The following is an 18587-nucleotide window of genomic DNA, read 5'->3' on the forward strand; positions in this document are numbered from 1 at the left end:
ACTCATAAAGTCAGAGATGCCATGGGGAGTGATACACACGGAGTCAGAGACACCAAGTAGAGTGTGACACCCTAAATCAGAGATGACAGGGGGATAGTGACGCATGAAGTCAAAGACGTGAGGAGGAGTGTTACACATGAAGTAAAAAACATCAGTTTTTTTAAAACCAGCAGTGGTTTTTTAAACCAGCAGTTTAGTTACACATGAATTTAGAGACGACAGGGAGAGGGTGACACACGAAGTTAGAGAGGCCACAGGGGTGTGTTATGCACGAAAACAACAATACCAGGTGGAGTGCTCCACACCAAGTCAGAGACGCCAGAGGGAATGTGAAAAACAAAGTCACAGGTGCCAGGGGGAGCGTGATGCATGAAGTCAGAGACACCAGTGAGAGTGTTATACATGAAGTCAGAGACGCCATTTGGAGTGTTACACACAAAGCTGTAGATGGCAGGGGGAGTGTCACCCAGATACTCAGAGACACAAATGGGAATGTGACACACAAAGTCTTGGATGCCACAGGGAGTGTTGCACATGAAGTCAGAGATGCCATGTGGTTGTGTTATGCACAATGTTGAAGACAAAAGGAGGAGTGTTACACACAAAGTCAAAGAGACCAGGTGGAGTGTTATCCACGAATTCAGAGATGACAAGGGGAGTGTTACACACGAAGACAGTAATGACAGGGGTAGTGTTACCTACAAAGTCAGAGATGAGAAGGGGAATGTAAAACACAAAGTCACAGACTCCATGCGGTGAGTTACACACAAAGTCAGAGATGCCTGGGGGAGTGTGACACACAAAATCAGAGACCACAAGTGAAGTGGGAAACACCAAGTCACAGATGCCATGGGGAGTGTGACAAACGAAGCAGAGATACCATGGGAACTGTTACACATGAATTCAGAGACGCCACGGTGAGTATGACACATGAGGTCAGAGATGCCAAGGGGAGTGTTACACATGAAATCTGAGATGCCAGGGGAAGTGTGAGACATGAACTCAGAGAGCAAGGGGAAGTGCGACACAGGAAATCAGAGATGCCAGGTACAGTGTGACACACAAAGACAGAAACAACAGGGGGATTGCTATGCACGAAGTCAGAGATGACAGGAGGACTATGAAACACAAGGTCAGGGACACAGTGGAGGGTGTAACACATGATGTCAGAGAACCCAGGGGCAGTGATACACATGAAGTCAGAGACGAGAGGGGAAGTGTGACACACAAATTCAGAGATGCCACTGGGGAGAGTTAGACATGAATTCAGAGATGCCACATTGAGCATTACACATGAAGTAAGAGAGGGAAGGGGGGGAGTGTTACACACGAAGCGAGAGACACCAAGGAGAGTGTTACACACGAACATGAGATGACAGGTTGAGTGTGACACACAAAGTCAGAGATGCCAGGGGTAGTGGGACACACAAAGTCAGAGACGACAGGCCTACTGTTATGCATGAAGTCCGAGGTGAGAGGACTAGTGTGAAACACCAAATCAGAGACACCATAGGGAGTGTGACACACAAAGTCAGAGATGACAGTTGGAGTGTTACATACAAAGTCAGAGAAGAGTGGGGGAGTGTGACACACGCAGTGAGAGATGACAGGCTAAGTGTGACACACGAAGTAAGAGACTCCAGGGTGACTGTTAGACATGAAGTCAAATACACCGGGGTGGAGGGGGAGAGTGACATACGAATTCAGAGGTGCAATGGGGAGTGTTAAACACAAAGTCAGAGACGCCATGGGGGAGTGTTACACACGAAGTCAGAGACACCAGTAGGAGTGTTACAAACAAAGTTAGAGATGCCGGGGGGAGTGTGATGCATGAAATCAGAGACGCCAGGGGGAGTGTGACACACAAAGTTAGAAACTACAGGGGGAGTGTTACAAAGCAAGTCAGAGACACCAGTGGGAATGTTATGAATGAACTCAAAGACATACGGTGGAATGTTACACACAAAGCCAAACACATCAGGAGAAGTGTTACACATGATGTCAGAGAGACAAGGAGGAGTGTTATGCACAGAGTCACAGATACCATGGGGAGTGTTATGAAGGAAGTCAGTGACACAATGGGATGTGTGACACACGAAGTCAGAGATGACAGGTGGAGTGTTATGAAGTCAAACACAAGAGGTGTCATGTTACACATGAAGTCAGAGACAACAGTGGGAGTGTGACACAAGAATTTAGAGACATCACAGGGGAGTGTTACACATGAATTCAGAGACAACAGGGGGTGTGTTGCACACAAAGTCAGAGACACCAGTATGTGTGTTATACATGAATCAGAGGTGCAACAAGGAGTGTTACACACGAAGTCAGAGACACTAGGTGGAGCGTTACACATGAAATCAGAGGCACCAGGGGTAGGGTGACACACAATGTCAGAGACGCCAAGGGGAGAGTTGTACAAAAAGTAAGAGACAACACGGGCAGTGTTACACAGAACGTCAGAGATGGCACAGGGAGTGAGACACACAAAGATGGAGAGGACACGGAGAAGCATTAAACAAGAAGTCAGAGACGACAGGGGTAGTGTTACTCAAGAAGAATGAGTCGCCACAGGGGGTCTTACACACAGAGTCAGAGACAGAAATTGGAGTGTGACACAAGAAGTCAGTGACAACAGGATGAGAGTAACTCATGAAGTCAGAGATGTATGGGGGATTGTGACACACAAAGAGAGAGACAAAATGGTAAGTGTGACACACGAAGTCAGAGACACCAAAAGTATTACACACGAAGTCAGACATGACAGGGTGAGTGTGACACAAGAAGTCAGAGATGCCATGGGGGAGTGTTACACATGAACTCAGAGACACCATTGAGATTGTTACAGACAAAGTCTGGTACTCCAGGCGGAGTGTGACACATGAAGTCAAAGAGGCCACAGGGATTCTGACACACAATGTCAGAGACACCAGGGGAGTGTTATACACAAAGTCAGAAAAGCCAAGGGGAGTGTTACACACGAAGTTATAGATGGCAGAAGGAATGTGACATATGAGCCCAGGGACACAAGGCAGTGTGTGACAACAAACTCAGAGACACCACAGGGAGTGTGATACACCAACTCATGGTTGCCGGGCAGAGTGTGACACCTGAAGTCAGAGAGGCCATGGTGACTGTTTGACATGAATTCTGAGATGCCAGGTGGAGTGTTACAAACGAGTCAAAGACACCAGGGGAAGTGTGACACATGAAATCAAAGATACGAGCAGGAGAGTAACACATGAATCAAATACAACATGAGGAGTGTGACACACGAACTCAGAAAGCCCATGAGGAGTGATACACATGAAGTCATTGATGCCAGGGGGTGTGTTACACAAGAAATCAGAGAACCCCATGGAAGCTTAGACACAAACTCAGAGTTTCCAGTGGGAGCATTACAAATGAAGTTAGAGACACCAGGGGGACTGTTACACACGAAGAAAGAAAGGTCACGTGGAGTGTTACACACAAAGTGAAGACACCAGGAGAGTTTTACACATGGAATCAAAAATGCCACATGGTGTGTTACAAATGAAGTCTGTGACACAAGGGGGAGTGTGACACACGAAGTCAAAGATGCCAGTAGAGTTTGACATATGAAGTCAGAGACAACAAGGGGCGTGTAACACACAAACTCAGAGAAACAATGGGGAGTGTGACACACGAAGTCAAAGATGACAGGGTGAGTGTGATGCACTAACTCAAAGACACTGTGGAGTGTGACACATGAAGTCAGAGATGTCACTGGGTGTGCTACACATGAAGTCAGATACAACAGTTGCCAAGTGCGATACACAAAGTCAGGGATGCCGGGCATTGTGACACATGAATTCAGAGACATCACGGGGAATGTTACACAGGAAACCTGAGATGCCGGGGGAGTGTGACACAAGTCAGGAAACCCAGGGCTAGTGTTACACAGGAAGTCAGAGACACCCAGGAGTGTGTTACACACAAAGTCAGAGACACCATGGGGAGTGTTAGAAACGAAGTGAAAGACACCAGTGGGATTGTTAGACATGAAATTAAAGACACAAGGTGGAGTGTTACACACGAAGTCAGACACGCCAGGGAGAGAGGTACACACGAAGTCAGAGACAACAGGGGGACCGTTACATACTAAGCCAGAGAAGCCACAGGGGAGTGTTATCCACGAAGTCAAAGACATCAGGGGTAGAGTGACAAACAGAGTCAGAGACAACAGGTGGTTTGCGGCACACAATGTCAGCGAGGCCAGGGTGAGTGTCACTCATGAAGTGAGAGACCCCAAGGGGAATATTACATAAGATGTTAAACACACTAGGGAGAGTGTTACTCACAAAGTCAGTGATGCCAGGATGACTGTGAAACACGAAGGCAAAGATGCCATGGGATGTGTGACACACAAAGTCAGAGACAGCACATGGAGTGCTACACACGAAGCCAGAAACAAGAGAGGGTGTGTTACACACAGAGTCCAAGACAGCAGGGGCTTAGTGACACAGGAATTCAGAGCCAACAGGGGGAGTGTGACATGAAGTTAGAGAGGTCGGGGGGGGGGTATTATGCACAAAAACAACGATACCAGGGCGAGTGTTATGCAACAAGTCAGAGATGACTGGGGGTGTGTGAAACACGAAGTCACAGACCCCAGAATGTGATACACGATGCCAGAGACACCAATGGGAGCGTTATACACGAATTCAGAGATGGCAGTGGGAGTGTTACACACTAAATTATAGATGGCAGGGGGACTGTGACACACATACTCAGAGATGAAAATGGAAGTGTGACACACAAACTCATAGAGGCCATGGAGTGAGATACACATGAAGTCATACACACCAGGAGGAGTGTGAAACACGACGTAAGGGACACCAGGCAGATTGTGACACACGAATTCAGAGATGCCATGGGGAGTGTTGCACATGAAGTCAGATACACCAGATTGAGTGCAACACATAAAGTCACAGATGCCACGTGGAGCATGACACACAAAATCAGAGCTACCATGTTGACTTTTACACATGACGTCAGAGATGCCAGGTGGAGTTTATACACAAACTCAGAAACACAATGTGGATTATTACACACAATGTCTGAGACGCAAGGGGGTGTGTGACACATGAAATCAGAAACAGCAAGGGTAGTGTTACACAGGAAGTCAGAGACACCAAGGTGTGTGTGACAGACAGTCAGAGACGCCACATGCAGTGTGACACACAAAGTGAGAGATGCCAGGGGAAGTGTGAAATATGAAGTCAGAGGTACCATGGTAAGTGTTACCCTCAAAGTCAGAGACGCCAGAGGAAGTGTGACACACAAAGTCAGAGATACCCCTGTGAGTGTTACACTCGAAGTGAGAGAAGCTGGGGTTGCCTGACACACAAAATGAGACACACCAGTGTGAGTGTCATACAAGTCCAAGACACCATATGGGAGCATTCAAAGGCAGAAACATCACATGGAGTGTTACACACGATGTCACAGGCACCAGTTGGAGTGTTACACGTGAACTCTGAGACAACACGGGGAGTGTTACACAAGAAGCCTGAGACTCCAGGGCAACTGTGACACACGAAGTCAGAAACACAAGGCATAGAGTTACACAGGAAGTCAGAGACACCAGGGAGTGTGTGACACAGGAAGTAAGAGATACAAGGGGAAGATTGACACATGAAGTCAGAGGCACCATGGGGAGTGTCACACACAAATTCAGAGACGTTAAGGGAAGTGTGAAACAAGAAGTTAGAGACACCAGGTGGATTGTGACATAAAGTCAGAGATGCCACAGTGAGTGTCACACACAAAGTCAGAGACACCACAGGGGAGTGTTACACAACGATGGAATAAATGCCACATGGAGTGTTACACACAAAGTTAGAGATGACAAGGGGAGTGTTACACACTAAGTCTGAGACACTAGGGGGTGTGTGACACACAAAGTCAGTAATGCCAGAGGTAGTGTTACACAGAAAGTCAGAGACACCAGGGTGTGTGTGACACATGAAGTCAGAGATGCCACAGGGAGTGTGACCCATGAAGTCAGAGAGGCCAGGGGAATTGTGAAGAATGAAGTCAGAGACACCAGGGGGGCTGTGACACCTGAAGGAAGTACACCATGGGGAAAGTTAAACATGAAGTCAGACACACCACAGGGACTGTGATACATGAAGTCAGGGATGCCTGGCAAAGTGTGACACAGGAATTCAGACACGCAATGGAGAGCGTTACACACAAAGTCATAGATGCCAGAGGGAGTGTAACACACAACGTCAGAGACAACAGGAGGAGTGTTACACATGAAATCAGAGATGACATGGTGAGTTTGATACACCAATTCAGACATGCCACGTAGGAGAATGAAACACTAATTCAGACATGCCATGTTGGGCGTTACACATGAAGTCAGAGACGGCAGGGGGATTGTTACAGGAATTCAGAGACATCAAGTGAAGTGTTACATACAAAGTCAAAGACACCAGGGGGAGTGTTACACACGGTGTCAGAAATGCAACATGGTGTGTTACACACGAAATCTGCAAGGCAAGTGGGAGTGTGACACACAAAGTCAAAAACAGCGGCAGGAGAGTGAACCATGAAGTCAGAGACAACAGTGGGGTGTGACACACAAATTCACAGATGACAAGGGGATGTGTTACCCACGAAGTCAAAGACACCAGGGGGTGTGTTACACATCATGTGAGAGACAACAGGGTTATTGTATTGCATGATAACACAGACAACCTCAGGAGTGTTACACACAAAGTCAGAGACGACATTTGGGGTGTGACACAAGATGTCAGAACACTACAAGGAGTTTTATGCACGAAGACAGAGATACCACATGGAGTGTTACACATGAACACCATGTGTAACATAGTCATACGTTACATATGTAACATCATAGACACCAGGGGGAGAGTTACACATGGATCCTGAGACACTAGGGGGACTGTTACACACAAAGTCGAAGAGGCCATGTGGAGTGTTACACATGACGTCAGAGACACCAGGCAGACTGTGACAAAGAATTCAGAGATGAATGGGGGAGTGTTATGCACATAGCCAGAGACAGTACAGGTTAGTATTACACACAAAGTCAGAAAGCCCGGGGATAGTGTAACACAGGAAGTCAGAAACGCCACAGGTAGTGTGATACATGAAGTTGGAGACAACAGGTCGTGTGTAACACTCGAAGTCAGAGATGCCATGGAAGATGTTACATATGATGTCAGAGACACCAGGGGGAGTGTGATGCACAAACTCAGAGAAACAATGGGGAATGTGACAACAAAGTCAGAGAAGCCATAGGGTGTGTTACACATGAAGTCAGAGATTCCACATGTAATGTTATCCATGAAGTCATAGATGACATGGGGAGTGTGACACACGAAGTCAGAGATGCCAGGGGGAGAGTTACACAAGAAGCCAGAGATGACAGGTGGAGTGTTACACACAACATGAGAGATGCCACAGGGAGTGTGACATGTGAAGTTAGTGACACCACAGGGAAGTGTTACACACGGAGTCAGAGACGACAGGGGGAGTGATATGCACGAAGTCAGAGACACCACGGGGAGTGTTACACACAGATTCTGAGATACCAGGTAGAGTGTGACACACAAAATCAGAGCAGACAGGGAGATTGTGACCCACAAAGTCAGAGACATGATGGGGAGTGTTACACATGAAGTCAAAGATATCAGGGGGTTAGCAACACACGAATTCAGAGATGACAGGGGGAGTGTGACACACAAAGTTATAGAGGCCAGGGGGTGTGTTATTCATGAAAACGATACCAGGGGGAGTGTTATGCACAAAGTCAGAGACGACACGGGGAGTATGAAACATGAAGTCACAGATGCCAAGGGGATTGTGACTCACAAGGTCAGACCCATAGGTGAAGTGTGAAACACGAAGTTGAGACACCATGGGGAGTGTGATACATGAGCTCAGACTCACCAGGGGGATTGTTACACATGAAGTCTGAGACCCCAGGGGAGTGTGACGCACAAAGTCAGAAACGCCGTGGGCATGTTGACACACGAAGTCAGTGACACTAGGGGGAGAGTTACACATGAAGTCAGAGACAACAGGCAGTGTGTTACACACCATCAGAGATGCCACAAGGAGTGTGACACAGCAAGTCAGACACACCACAGCAACCCAAAACACAGATCCTCACACTGGCACATGCACCTGTGAACAGAAGCTGCAGGGCAGACACAGAACTCACAGATTAGCCCCTGCCCCACCCCCCCGCCCAGCAGTGGTGGGTGGCACACACACCCTGAGGATTTAGGACACAGAATGGAGTTGGTGACCCAGCTCCCTCCCCCAGCAGCAGCCAATCCATAATGCAGAAATGGCACGTGTGCCTGTGAACAAAGCCTGAAGAGACAGACACAGCACTGCCCCTGCCCCCCCTTCCCGCCCCCAGCAGATCCAGCACACTGTGCCTGCTAACAGAAACTGTAAGAGAAGACACGGCACTTGCAGCTTAGCCCCTGCACCACCCCTGCATTGGCGGGTGGCACACATGTCCTTAGGATTCGGGACCCAGAGCAGAGCCAGTCACCCAGTCCCCTCCCCCTCCCACAGCAGTGGCCCAGTCCTTCCAACAGTGGGGACAATATACAAAATGTGAATTTTCCCAGGTAGGGCAGGGCATGCTCACTTGAGTTTTCAAAACACATCTACCCATGCCAGTGACCAGAGGCTGCATGAACAAGAAGCAAAGACAATCACTCTCTGCTTAGCCCCTGCCCACTCCAGAGATGGCAAGTGGAAAATTTGACCTGAGGCTTCCGGAACCCCAGCAGAACCCATGGCCAAACTTCCAGTGGCAACACCCTCAACATCAGGTCTGCCAGCAGCAGGGGCTGCATACAAGTCCCCCCAGCAGCAACAGCAACACCCATGAACCCAGCACCCCTTGATATCAATCTTTCAGCACTCCCAGAAGCAGTGTAGCCATCAACCCTAGACAACCCAGAAGTAGCAGCACAGGTGGTACACAGGGCAGCAGCATCCGAGCCCATGGAGAGCCTACAGCCAGTGAAGAACCATGAGACCCAGGTGACCCTGGAAGCAGCAGAGGTGCGTGCAGCCTGATGATCCCAGTGGCGACACCTGAAACTGCAGGGACTTCATAAGTAGCAAGGCACCAGCACCCTCAGAGACACACGAGCGGCACAAGGAGGGGCACTGAAAATGCATCTAGCAGAGGCAGTGGAGGGTGGAAAGTACAGGCTCTCAAATACAACCAGAAGCAGCTCAGAACCAAAGTAACCAAAGCCTTACCCAAGTAAGAAAGGTGGTTACACAAATGCACCAGCAGAGGAGCAACTCGGGAAGTACCTTGAAGAACTACAGTAACATGGCAGAACAGAAAGAGAATGACAACTCTCCAGAAACCCACTTGAAGTCACAGAAGATTAAAATCTGACAGAGAATTCAAAATGGCTGTCGTGAAGAAAATCAACGAGTTACAAGAAACCTCAGAAGACAATTCAATGAGCTCAGGAAAAAAATTAATGAACAGAAGGAGCACTTCACCAAAGAGATTGAAACTCTAAAAAAGAACCAAACAGAAATTCTGGAGCTGGAGACCACAATGAATGAGACGAAAAATAAAGTAGAAAGCATTGAAAATAAAGATGACCATATGGAACAGAGTATTAGCAAGCTGAAAGATAGAAACCTAGACATGATTCAGGTGGAAGAGGAGAGAAAAATAAGATTTTTTAAAAATGAAATTCTATGAGAAATCTCCAACTCAATTAGGAAAAGCAACATAAGGACAAGGGTATCCCAGAAGGAAAAGAGAGGGGCAAAGGAGCAGAGAGCTTATTTACAGAAATAATAGCTGAGAACTTCCCAAACCTGGGGAAGGAACTGGATATACAATTATGTGAAGCTAATAGAACACCTAATTATCTCGACACAAAACGATCTTCTCCAAGGCATATAATATTAAAACAATCAAAATTCAGTGACGAAGAAAGAATATTAAGTGTAGTCAGAGAGAAGAAAATAACTTACAAAGGAATTCCCATCAGGCTTTCAATGAATTTCTAAGCAGAAACCCTACAGCCTTGGAAAGAGTGCAATGCTGTATTCAAAACACTGAAAGATAAAAACTGTCAGCCAAGAATACTCTATCCAGAAAAGTTATCCTTCAAATATGAAATAAAAGCTTTCCCAAACAAAATCTGAGAGGGTTCACTGCCAGTAAACCTGCCTTACCAGAAATGTTGAAAGGAGACCTCCTACCTGAAACAAAAAGGCAAAGGTTTATAAAGCTTGAGCAAGGTAACAAGTAGACAGACAGAAGCAGAAAATTGCAACTCTATATCAGAATAGGTTAGTAAACACTTAATTATAACACAGAGACTAAAGGGAAAGAAAGCATTAAAAATAACTATAACCAGGGCTGGCCCCGTGGCCGAGTGGTTAAGTTTGTGTGCTCCGCTGCAGGTGGCCCAGTGTTTAGTTGGTTCGAATCCTGGGTGTGGACATGGCACTGCTCATCAAACCACACTGAGGCAGCATCCCACATGCCACAACCAGAAGGACCCACAACGAAGAATATACAACTATGTACTGGGGGGCTTTGGGGAGAAAAAGGAAAAAAATAAAAAATCTTTAAAAAAAAATAACTATAACCACTTCAATTTGGGCACAAATTCACAAGACAAAAAGGATAATTAGTGACAACAAAAACTTAGGAGTGGAAGAGTAAAAGGACGGAACCTGCATGGGCTAATGGAGATAAGATGCTATCAGCAACAAAAGGACTATCTCATCTATGAGATCTTTTATACAAACCTCAAGGTAATCAAAAAACAAAAACTCAGAGCAGAGTCACAAATGATAAATAAAGAGAAAACTGAGGAAAACATCACAGAAAACCATAAAACTGAAATGGCAGACAGAAATACAAGGAAAAAGAAACAGCGGAAATATAGGACAACCAAAAAGCAAGATATAAAAGGGCAGTATTAAGCCCTCATATATCAATAATTATCCCAAACATAAATGGATTAAATTCACCAATCAAAAGACACAGAGTAGCTAGATGGAATAAAAAACAAGATCCAACAATATACTTCCTCCAGGAGATACATCTCAACTCTAAAGAGAAACATAGGCTCAGAATGAAAGTAAGGAAGATGGTACTCCAACCAAATGGCGACCCAAAGAAACTGGTTACAGCCATGCATATAGCAGACAAAACAGGCTTCAAGACAAAAATGATAACAAGAGACAAAGATGGACAATACATAATTATAAAATGGACATTCCTCCAAGAAGACATAACACTTATTATTATATATGCACATAACATAGGAGCACCAAAGTATATAAAGCAACTATTAACACACCTAAAGGGAGAAATTCACCACAACATAGTATCAGTACAGTACTTTAATACCCCACTTACATCAATGGATAGATCATCCAAACAAAAAGTCAACAAGGAAACATTGGCCTTAAATGAAACACTAGAACCAGATGCACTTAATAGATATACAGAGAGAAGATTCCATACAAAAGCAGCAGAATACACATTCTTCTAAAGTGCACATAAAACATTCTCAATAATAGACCATATGATGGGAAGCAAAAGTTCATATTGAGCATCTTTTCTGACCACATGATATGAAAGTAGAAATCAACTACAAAAAGAAAGCTGGAAAAGTCACGAGTATGTGGAGTCTAAACATCATGCTACTGAACAAGTATTGGATCACAGGAAAATCAAAAAAATGCCTTAAGACAAATGAAAATGAAAACACAACATGCCAAAATCTATGGGATGCAGCTGAAGTGGTATTAAGAGAGAAGCTTATAGCAATATAGGCCTACCTTAATATATAATAAGAAATCTCAAATAAACAACCAATCTAACACTACATCTAAAAGAACTAGAAAAAAAGAACAAACGAAATGAAAGTCAGTAAAAGAAAGGAAACAAAAAAATCAGAGCAGACATAAATGAAATAGAGACTAATAAGACAATAGAAAGGATCAATGAAACTCAGAGCTGGTTCTTTGAAAAGATAAACAAAATTGACAAACCTTTAGCTAGATTCACTAAGAAAAAAGTGAGAAGGCTCAAAAAAATAAAATCAGAAATGAAAGAGGAGTAGTTACAACAGATACCACAGAAATGCAAAGGATTATAAGAGAATGCTATGGAAGGCTATAGCCTGTCATCTCAATAGATGCCGAGAAAGCATTTGACAAGATCCAACATCCATTTACTATAAAAACTCTCAATAAAATGGGGATATAAGGAAAGTACCTCAACATAATAAAGGCCATATATGACAAACTCACAGCCAACATCATACTCAATGGGCAAAAACTGAAAGCCATCCCTCTGAGAACAGGAACAAGACAAGGATGCCCACTCTCACCATTCTTATTCAACATAGTACTGGAGGTTTTGGCCAGAGCAATTAGGCAAGAAAAAGGAATAAAAGGAATCCAAACTGTCAAGGAAGAAGCTAAACTGTCACTATGTGCTGCAGATGACATGATTCTATATATAGAAAATCCTAAAGAATCCACTAAAAAAAACTATTAAAATTAATTAATGAATATAGCAAAATTGCAGGGTACAAAATCAACATACAAAAATTAGTTGCATTTCTATACACCAGCAATTAACTAAGAGAAAGAGAAATCAAGAATACAAGCCCATTTACAATAGTAATCAAAACAGCATGGTAGTGGCAGAAAAACAAACACACAGATCAGTGGAACAGAATTGAAAGCCCAGAAATATATCCACACATCTACAGACAGCTAATTTTCAACAAAGGAGCCAAGACCATACAGTGGAAAAAGGAGAGTCTCTCCAAATAAACAGTGTTAGGAAAACTGGACAGCCATATGCAAAAGAATGAAAATAGAGAACTACTTACACCATACCCAAAAAATAACTCAAAATGAATTAAAGACTTGAATGTAAAACCAGAAACCATAAAACTTCTAGAAGAAAATATAGGCAGTATGCTCTTTGACATCAGTCTTAGCAGCACCTTTTTGAATATCATGTCTCCTCAGGCAAGGGAAACAAAAGAAAAAATAAACAAATGAGATTACATCAAACTAAAAATCTCTGCACAAGGAAGGAAACATCAACAAAACGAAAAGACAACTTAGCAACTGAGAGAAGATATTTGCAAATCATATATCTGATAAGGGGTTAATGTCCAAAACATATAAAGAACTCATACAACTCAACACCAACAGCAACAAAAAAAATGGGCAGAGGATATGAACAGACATTTTTCCAAAGAGGATATACAGATGGCAACAGGCACATGAAAAGATGTTCAACATCACTGATTATTAGGGAAATGCAAATAAAAACCATAATGAGATAGCATCTCACACCCATCAGAATGTCTATTATCAAAAAGACAAGAAATAACAAGTATTAGAGAAGATGTGGAGAAAACGGAACCCTCATACGACTGCTGGTGGGAATGTAAATTGGTGCAGCCACTATGGAAGACAGTATGGAGATTCCTCAAAAAATTAAAAATAAAAATATATGTCCTATTACTGGATATTCATCCAAAGAATATAAAATCAACAATTCAAAGAGATTTATGCATCCCTATGTTTATCACAGCATTATTCACAATAGCCAAGATGTGGAAGCAACCTAAGTGCCCATCAACTTATGAATGGATAAATAAGATGCGGTATATATATATACAATAGAATACTACTCAGCCATAAAAAAGATGAAATATTTCCATTTGCAATAACATCGATGGATTCCCAGGATTGTATGCTAAGCGAAATAAGTCAGATAGAAAGAAACAATTACCATATGACTTTGCTCATATGTGGAAAATAAACAAACGCATAGATATGGAGAACAGATTGGTGGTTACTAGAGGGAAAGGGGGTGAGGGAAGGACAAAAGGAGTAAAGAGGCACATGTGTACAGCAACATGAGGCAACTAGACTTTTGATGGTGAACTTTATGCAGTCTATAAAGAAGTTGAAATATAAGGATGTACATCTGAAATTTATATACTGTTATAAGCCACTGTGACTTCAATAAAATAATATTTTAAATAAAAAATAAATTTTTAAGACAACAAATAACAAGTGTTGGCAAGGATATGGAGAAAAGAGAACCCTCATATAGCTGTTGGTAGGAATGTAGATTACTTCAGCCACTATGGAAAACATTATGGAGGGTCCTTAAAAAATTGAAAATAGAACTAGCATGTGATCCAGCATTTCCACTTCTTGAGACATTTCCAAAGAAAATTAAAACAGAAGTTTGAAGAGATATATGCACTCCTATGTTTATTTCAGCATTTTTCACAATAAGCAAGATATGGAAACAGCCTAAGTGTCCATCAATGAATGAATGGATAAAGAAGTTGTGGTATACATATACAATGGAATATTATTCAGTCATGAGAAAGAAGGAAATCCTGCCATTCAAGACAACGCAGATGGACCTTGAGGGCCTTATGCTGAGTGAGATAAGTCAGACAGAGAAAGATAAATACCGTATGATCTCACTTACACATGGAATCTAAAATAGCCAGACTCATAAAAATAGAGAGTAGAATGAATGGTGGGTACTGGAGGCTGGGGCTAAGAGAATTGGGTGATATGTTGTTTAAGAGTAGAAACTTGAAACAAGTAAATAAATGAGTCCTGGAAAGCTAAATGCACAGCATAGCAATTATAGTGAATAACACTGTGTTATAAAATTTAAAGTTGCTAAGACACTAGATCTTAATTCTTCCCACCATAAAAAAAGAAATGATCATTATGTGACATGACAGAGGTGTTATCTAACACCAAGGTGGGAATCACATTGCAATATATAAATGTATCAAATCAACATATTGTACGCCTTAAACTTATACAATGTTATATGTCAATTATATTTCAATTAAAAAAAGAATAAAGTAAAGAACATAGTCCTTCCACGGGAAATGGTGCCCCTTACGTGTCTTCATCCTTCCAGTCCTCCCCAGTGTGGGTGTGGACGTGACAATACTGTATTACCTGTGTGTTCAGCATGTATGTGTGCATGTGTGTGTCAGGTGGGGAGGGCTACAGGCATGAGCTCTTCTGTAACCTGATGTCTCCACACATGAACACTGGTCAGGCCAATCAGTCCTCTTCCTGTTGCACATTTTCAGTGGCTGCCTATCATAATTAACTTAGAAGTCCCTGCTATTGAACATTGGGCAATTTCCAATTTTTCACTCCCACAATTGTGCCAAAGGAAACGTTTGCATTCATAAAACTCTATTTTTTTATAACAGATCCCTAGAAATAAAATTTCTGGGTCCAATATACCCATGTTTTAAGGTATTGGTAACAGTTTCCAATGTCAAAATTCTCCTCGTCAGTGGGGCTGAAACCCTAGGGAGAGAAACAGTCTCAGTACCCAGGAGTGAACCCAAGAGCCTGGAAGGCCCCATCCCGATCTCTCCTGCTTCAGAATCCAGGCTGTGCCTTGGGAGCCAATCAGCCTCTCTCTGCCATCCAGGACAGAAGAGGGTGCAGGCCACACGCCTCCGGCCTGCTCACTCTACCTTCAAGCGTGGAGTTCTCTCCTCTCAGTCAGGAAAGCACATCTAAGGTCCGTGAGTCACAGGGAGAACCTTGGCTGTGTCTGATCCAGATGAACTTCTCAGTCACAATGGCAGCGGCAGGAACCGCTGGAGCTTGTGTAAGGAGAGGAGCTTTTATAGCGTTTGTTAGGTTGCCCGCAGAAGCTGTGGGAAGGTCAGAGCATCAGACTGGGGACTTTGGAGCTGTGCACAGCCCCCAAAACACACCTCAGCTTCCTCCGGCAGGCACCCCCGGCTCCCACCTCTGTGCCCACATAACAGGCACACTGGCTTCTGCATGGGAGGAAACTTTGCCTCACACCCAAGACTAAAGTGGAGAGGAGGGGAGGGAGCCTTTGTCTTCTTCACAGTTCATGTGGAAGTCCACCTGATCTGACGCTATCAGGTGAGACCACAGTCTGCCTCTTCCTTGCCTAGCAATAGAGCCCCTCCAATCCATCAGTCCTCTGGAGGAGGAAACTAGCCAGACACTCCCTGGAGGAAGAGAGAGAAGCCCCTAATTGAACGGGGGAGCAGCAGGTAAGAGTGGAGATCACCAAGGATCACAATGAAGGGCTGCCTTGTGTTGGTGGCAGTGCTGCTTAATGGTGAGAAACATGCCCTGTGAGGTCAGTCAGACCCAGCGACCTTGGAGAAGTGTTACCATTTGAGCCTGTTTCCTTGTCTGTGAAATGTATTATTAGGAAGACAAGTTAAATGAGACTGCACTTGAAGTGTCGCTGCACATACTCAGAGCTCAACGGCTGCTAGCTCCCGTGCTGAGGACCCAACTAATGGGCCCATACAGAAAGGGAAGCCTGTCCAGGTGGGAAGCACATTCTCAGGTCACTGGTGATACTGTGAACCACTGTGGCTGTCCGACATGGGTGACAAGAGCTGTCAAAGTGCCTGTCCCCTGTGGCCAAGAGTGTGACTCTGGAATAAGAAGCAAACAGTACTTTCCCATCAATGTCATCAGCAGTGGTGTCCACAGCACTGGAGGAAACTGGACCTGCGACCATGGCCTCCCTGGCAGATTGCTATTATAACCAGATGGGAAGGTCCGGTCTTGGCTGGAGATAATGAAATGCAGATGAGGGAACTAATGATGAAAACACTCCCTTTTTTGAGATCCTGCTATGTGTCAGGTGCTGTGCCAGGCATTTGGCACAACCACATCTATCAGAAAGGTACTATTGTCAACCCTGTTTTACAGATGAGGAAACTGAGGCCCACAGAAAGAAAGCAACTTGTCCAAGGCCCAGATCTGACTGACTCCAGAGGGGTGGCATTCCCCTTCCCCACCCAGAATCCAAGACGGGCCTGGGTATAGGTGGGAAGGAAGTAGAGGGAGTGCTGTGAATATGCCCAACAGAAAGATGCTGGCATCTCAACAGCCTCCCAGGTTGTTGTGCCTCAGCCACTGCAGATCACGGAGCATCCAGAGATGTTTGATGAGGAAATCAGTGGGGTTTTTTTCCACAATAGTTTGGACCTTGAGATTCTCGAGTAAGAAGATGGTTCATGTTGGACTCTTATCTTCCTACTTTTTCTTACTATAATATATCTGCTTTCAGTATGGCTGAGTAACAAAGGTATAAAGAACAGCTTTGCTTTCTCTCAGAGGTGTCCTCACCCTATAGAATTTCAGAATCACACTCCCCTCCGTATCAATAGACAGATAGATGATGGATGGATGGATGGATGGATGAATGGATGGATGGATGGCTTATTCTCCCCAGTTGGGAGGGAGGCTACAATTTACCATGTCAGAACCTACCAGAGCTGAGGAAGCCCATATCCAAGTGTTGGTGGTACTACTTCTCCAAATCAGTGGAGTTCCTGGACACGATTTTCTTTGTTTTGTGGGGGAAAAAACAGATTACTTTTTATGCTTCTATGTTGAACATCTAGTGGTGTGTTTTCAACTAGATGCCTTGTGGACAAAGTTTCTTTGGACCCACACTGAACAGTTTTATCTACATTCTGCACACTCCTGCTATGGCCTTTCTTTGTTTCCATCTATGCATAAGTGTCTTTGGTGGCAGGAACATCTCACACAGGTCAACTGGCCCAATTTGTGCTCCATCATGCACATCACGAGTGCTGCCATGAGACCCTGTGACTTTCTCTTCTGTTATGCCATCATTCAGTCTTCTCATAGGCGTAGATTAGTCATTCTATTCTTAAGCTTTTATGGGGAAGTGCACCCAAAAAAGCCAACGAGGCGGATTTGGGAGATTCGCTTGCAGGGAAAAAGTTAAGAATAGTTTTTCCAAAGCCTGTTTAGCTACAATTAAAGGAGTGATGAGCAAAAAAACCATACAAATAGAGCAACAGAAAAAGCATATACAGCCTGAATTGCTTATTTTAAAGGAAAGATTGAATTGAAAATTACATGTTTTTTTAGGAGAATTTCCTTTGAGTTTATAAATCATTTGTACCTGGAATTATTAACATATTGCTATTAGGTTAACATTTTAACTAAATGCTTTGGTCAACAGTGAGCTGATGCTGAACTCTGTAGACCTCTGAACTGGTACAACTTCTCCCTTTCCCCCCACAGACTGAACCCCTCTCCGGAAACTGTCTCTATAACACCTTATACACATACAAAGCTAGGCAGCAGGGAGCATTTTTCTTCACAGCAGGTCATCAAATAAAATGTTAGTTTTGTTCAGACTAAAATGTTTAAACCAAAATGTTATCTTCTAGATACAGTTATATTCTAATTTACGTTAAACATATAACTGCCACTGCATAAGGTAATCAGTTCATTTGTTCCTTTAGGAATCAACAAAAACAAAATATTAAAATGGGATCATGAATGGAAGATAAAAATCTAAAAATCTTCTCTCTCTTAAGCCAGATTCTCTCTCTCAGTTTCCCATAACCACTCCTGATTCTAACTTAGTGATATGGTGATAAAATTTGTAGGGTTTTTCAATGAAAATTAATTTTTCTAAGATGAAATCATCCTCTGCCAAA

The 18587-nt window shown here is 43.7% G+C and overlaps 1 pseudogene; it reads left to right on the forward strand.

Annotated features, from left to right (window-relative positions):
- Positions 1-9024: 9024 nt before the first annotated feature.
- On the forward strand, positions 9025-17863 carry LOC123279824 (very long chain fatty acid elongase 2 pseudogene; annotated as a pseudogene).
- The last annotated feature ends 724 nt before the right edge of the window (positions 17864-18587 follow it).

The sequence above is a fragment of the Equus asinus genome, chromosome 22, assembly GCF_041296235.1.
Source record: "Equus asinus isolate D_3611 breed Donkey chromosome 22, EquAss-T2T_v2, whole genome shotgun sequence".
NCBI classification, from domain to species: domain Eukaryota; kingdom Metazoa; phylum Chordata; class Mammalia; order Perissodactyla; family Equidae; genus Equus; species Equus asinus.